Source organism: Benincasa hispida, chromosome 12 (assembly GCF_027475165.1).
Source record: "Benincasa hispida cultivar pf3 chromosome 12, pf3_genome.v1.1, whole genome shotgun sequence".
Lineage (NCBI taxonomy): Eukaryota > Viridiplantae > Streptophyta > Magnoliopsida > Cucurbitales > Cucurbitaceae > Benincasa > Benincasa hispida.
In genome coordinates this window covers 11,481,691-11,487,190 of record NC_143489.1, presented here as the reverse complement: position 1 = coordinate 11,487,190, position 5,500 = coordinate 11,481,691, and the positions used below count along the sequence as shown (strand labels likewise).

The 5,500-nt window shown below is 35.6% G+C and overlaps 1 pseudogene across 1 annotated transcript; it reads right to left on the bottom strand.

Annotated features, from left to right (window-relative positions):
• Window positions 1-288: 288 nt before the first annotated feature.
• Window positions 289-1,837, bottom strand: LOC150031764 (putative sugar phosphate/phosphate translocator At1g12500 pseudogene; annotated as a pseudogene). Its single transcript, XR_016525567.1, has one exon. The product of XR_016525567.1 is annotated as a putative sugar phosphate/phosphate translocator At1g12500 pseudogene (transcript).
• Between the last annotated feature and the right edge of the window lie 3,663 nt (window positions 1,838-5,500).

The window sequence follows — 5,500 nt, the reverse complement described above, 5'->3', positions numbered from 1 at the left end:
AAATCATTCTAAAAGCATATAAAAAATAAATTAATTAATAAGTAAAAGTTTATAAACTTAGATTTAATTTAAAAACAAAACAATTATCAAACCAAACTTTATCAATATACACCCTACATATAAATTAGGATAGGACTATATTTTCAGCCCCATACAACATTGTTTAGTTTATTTGTTGTTTTTACATTCTATTGTTCTAGTGAACCTGATCTTTTCTTCTTATTTGTTTTCCTTTTTTTTTTTTTTTAATGATAATTGATCTATTCATTTTTTTTAGTTCAAATCCAATTAATTCTCATAACCCATAATCATGCCACTATAGTATTCAATTCATCCACTATACAATTTCATTTTTAATTCTATATAAATTAATTAAAATAAAAACTTTAATTCCCCTTTTTTCCATCCATTAAATTCCAAAAAGAAAGCAATTAACTAAATTAAAAACAATAACACAATCTTGCCGTTAATCCGTCGTATTCTTCGATCTCTTCTTCGCCTCGCCGTAAATCACTACACCCATCACCGTAACAGAAAATCCAGCCATCCCCATCACCGTCACCGGATTCCTAAATATCAGAATCGACACGACGGCGGCCACCGCCGCCTTCGCATTTCCGAGCACCTGCAACGTCAAAGCACTCGTATGTTTCGTCACTAAAAAATTCGTCAAATTCACCAAATACGCCACCGTCGCATTCCCAATCAACAGAAACAAAATAAAAGGATCCGCCCGCGCTTTCTCCGCCGTGACCGCCGCCACATTCCCTTCCACATAAAGCGTAACCGGAAGCAAAATCCCCGCAGCCATCGGCGCCATAAACCGCAAGAGATTCATCGAGTGAAGCTTCTCCCCTTCAGCGGTCAACAGAATCCCCTGAACCACCGATTTCAAAGCCCGACCGGCGGTGGAACCAACACAGATCAAAAACCCCAAAAAGTGAAACAGAGGCTCGCTGTTACTAGCTAAAACGATCCCAAACACCACAGGCAAAAGCGCAAAATAAACCCCGGCAGGCTCCCTTTTACAAGTAATCAGAAAGGCAAAAATAGCAGTGAAGAAAGGGGTAGTTGCGCCGATGGCTTGATTGAAGGAAACCGGTAGGTAACGGAGAGAAGTGTTGCCACAGACGACGGAGAAGCAGAAAATGGCGCTGAGGGCGAGAATTTTGAGAAACTGGGTTCGAGATTGGATTCGCTGGGTGGGCACGATTTTAAGGAAGAGGATTGAGAGGTAGCTGTAGAATGTACAAGAAAGCATGTGGAGCATGGTGAGGAAGATGGGGAAACGGAAGCCATAGAAGCTGAGGAGGTACTTGTTGAGAAGGAGAACGCCGATGTTGGAGAGGTACCAGGAGAGGACGATCAGAGCCGTTGAAATGGTGGGGGATCGGGCGGCAGGGGGTGCGTTGGTTTGGAAATCGAGGATGTGATCGGCGGTGGTCAGAGTTTGGTTGCTGAGTCGGCGGGTGGCCCATGTCGGTGCCTCGCCGCCCATAATGGATTGGAGTGGAAGGTTGGGTTGATTTGGGAGTGTTTCGAGAGTACAGAGAGTGAGAGATGGAAAGGGGAAGAGGAGGATAAGGAGGATGATGGTACGGATGAGATCGGACGGTGGAGATTATTTCAAGTGTGGATGGATGAATCCGCGTGTCGGTGGGACAAGTATTGGTACTATTAAACTATAGTTTGTATGATTACCTTGGTTTTACTTGGGGAGAATTTTTGTCTATCTAACTCCTATCTACTTTTCATTTTGTTTATTTCTAATTCGTCAAAACTCACCCCTCAAACACAAAAAAAATATAAATAAATAAATAAATAAAATCGTCAAAAACCTCCCCACTATCTTTGAGGGACGTACTCTTGCGGGTGGGTTTCCAATAGATATCTCACTTAGGAGTGTTTGGCATCCCATAAAAACATAGAATTGAGTTGAATTGGTAATTCTCATTTAGAGAATTAAATTATTTGAAGAATTAAATTATTTGAAGAATTAAATTATCTGTATATGGGTGTAAAGTTAAGTTGGTAATCATTATCTGTATTTCAGGTGGCAAATTGAAAGTCTGTGTTTGGGATGAGATGAGATATCTTGGTTTTCTAAATGCAATTGATTTTGTGTTTTTCTTTTCTTTTTCTTTTTCTTTTTCTTTTTCTTTTTTTTTGCTATTATTGATTTTAGTTTTCAATTATACACATATTTTTTTTAACTTTTTCAAGACAAAAACAAAACAAAACAAAACTTTCAATTCTTTTCCATTTTCAAAACATAACAAATTCTTTATAAAATATTCATATACTTAGACATGTCCACAGGCCGGGGCTGGGGCAGGGACAGGGAAGGCATCCTCGTCCCCATCCCTGCCCCCTATACCATTCCTCGTCCCCGCAAATTTTCCTGCGGGGATTCCACGGGGATCGGGTTCCCCACTTTTTATTTTTTTCAATTTTTTTCAATTTTAATAGAATATATTTTTTCAATGGATTTTTAGTTAAAACATTTCCAATGCAATTTTATTTCAATGAAATATTATCAATTTTTCTATTAAAAATAATACATAGATAATTTGAAAGTATGTAATTAAAATGATAAATTCTCATTATGTATAAAAATTAAATCTCAATTATTAGAACATCCACCTATAATTATCCATAATTCTTATTAAAATTAAACTTAAACTTAAATAATTAAACCATCCATCTATAATCATCATAACAAAGTTAATAGAGTTTTCAATTATATACAAATGTTCACAAATCAGAAGTCAAAGACACAACATGTATTTTAAAGAAAAGCTACAAAATAGCAAAATCAAGTCATTAGCAAATTTCATCCAACTTTGTAAAAGATGATTCTTGGAAAAAAAAAATATTGTACAAATTAATATAAATCAATATTAAAATAATGATAATAATAATAATAATACACAAACTTATAACTTATATCATCTGGATCTCGATCCTCAAGAATATTTTCCAAAACTTTTGCATCTATAGGAGTATGCTTATCTATTTAAGACAAACAAAAAGAAATTAGATATTAAATTGTAAATAATACAAGTTTATTAAATAAATTAAATAATAATATTAACTCATACCTTCAGCCCCAATCTTGAGTACACATCAAAGCTTCTAATAAGTTTTCATGAATTTGGGAATAATGTGGACCTACATGTCTACCACCAATACTAAATGCAGATTCAGAAGTAACAGTTGTGATAGGAACAGCTAGAATATCTTTTGCAATTTGATACAAAATAGGATACTTTACTACATTCAACTTCCACCATTGCAAAATGTTAAAGTCATCCGATCGGGGTAAAAGAGACTCATCCAAATAATGATCTAGCTCTGATTTGACATTGTCAATATCATTTTCCACATGATTAACAAACTCTTCAAACTTGAGATATCGATCTTTCCTATTAACCAGAGAAGTTGAAGTACTACTTCCATCTTTCTTTGAAGTTGAAGAAGTACTAATTGTAGATATAGAACGTTGAGGTTCTTCTAATGTACTCGAATTCGAACTATAAAACTTCGTCAAATCACAACACAGATCTCTAACACGTTTAATTTCAACAGTATAATGAGATCCATAGATTTGAGGAAAATAAAACTGGATCAATCTCATCTTAAACCTAGGATCCAATACTGTAGCTATTGCCAATACACCATGAATCACACTCCAATATTTTTCAAACTTAGCAATCATTCTTGATGCCATTTCTTGTATCTCCTCAACATCAAAACTAAGCCACTTAGAAAGTTCCAACCTAATTTTACAGACTTTTTCAAAAAAGACATTGGAGGTTGGATAACTTGACCTATAAAATAACTCAGTCATCAAGTAAACGAACTGCAAACTAAAATAAACTCATCGTGACAGATCAAATAGTTACTGGAATTTGGACATACCTTGGATGGAAGGAGACGACGACGACTGGGCTTGAAGTGAACAAACCCGTCAACTAATAGATCTAAGGTTGCGAGTGTACGAAATCACCAAAATCGTGAATAAATCTGACGAATCAAATAGATCTGACCAAAATCATGAAGATTCTGGCGAAGGAGCGGCAAACGTCGAATGAGCGGTGGTAGACTGTGTCAGACGTCGACGTCGAAGGAGTGGCAAACATCGACGTCGAAGGAGCGACAGATGTCGAATCGTAGTTGAGAATCGACGTCGAAGGAGCGACGCTACAGACGTCGTGTGTGGTTGAAGATGAGGGTCGTGCGCAGTTGAAGATTTCGGCGTCAACTTAAGCTTGAGATGAGATGAGAGACTGGAACTGGAAATGGAGAAATGGAGATGAGGGTTTGGAAAGATGGCTGTCAGTTGAGATGGAGGATGAGGGTTTTGAAAAGATTATATATATATATATATATATATATATATAGGGTGGGGGATCGAGGCGGGTCCGGGTCGGGGAATAAATTCTCCGTCCCCATCCCCGAGAGGTGAATGGGAAAGAAATTCCCAACTCCCTCTCTCATTCCTCGTGTCTTCGGGGATTCCAGGGCGGGGCCCCACCCCACGGGTTAAATGGACATCTCTACATATACTAAATATAAAATTTTGAATTCAATTTTTGAATACTCAATTACATAACTTATTTTTTCTCCATTTCTAAACACCAGCCATATTCCAAATAAATTATAACTAAATACAAGTACTTAGCACTTAAACATGAACACTAACAGACAACATTTTTTCTCTTTTTGAAAAATGTAACATATTTTGAACATTTAATTGAATATATATATAGATATATAGATATATTCTACCAATAAAATGAACATTTTTCCTTCTATTTTACAATCACTTTTTAAACCATCAATTACTTGAAGCACTCAATAAAAGACACGAAGAAGAAAACGTAATAGAAGTGTAAAAAAAAAAAAAAAACTAATAGACACAACGAAGGAAACGTAATAGAAGTGGGAAAAAAATGAAAAGCACGAAGAAAAGAGCATATAATGAACGAAAGAAAATAGCCAAGATGAAGAAGAACAAGATACCCTACTCAGAAGATGGAAACCAAAAAATCTATATAGGAAAAAACTCTAACACACAACAGATCTACCATGCAACATTGTATATAAAATCAACCACATATTAGTGAAAAATAGGAAAAAAAAAAACTCAGACAATCGTGGGCTAATCTAACATGCAAAGAAGAATAAAACACAAACATATAGATCCAAACCCAGAACATAAATCCAAAAAAAAAAAAAAGAAAAATAGAATCGTAAGTTAATCTTGTTGAGATTGATGCCTTAAATCTCATGGTCTTGTGGTCTCGTGGTCTTATATTTTGTAATTGTATTTGTACAAATAATTTATTTATCTAATAAAATAAGAGGTATTTAATTTGACATTTAGTTGCATTAACCCAAAAACCAATAAACTAAGATCCAAAGTTATCAGCTGTTGGAGGTGTCCACGGGGTGGGGCTGGGTTGGGGATGTCATTCCTCATCCTTATCTTCACTCC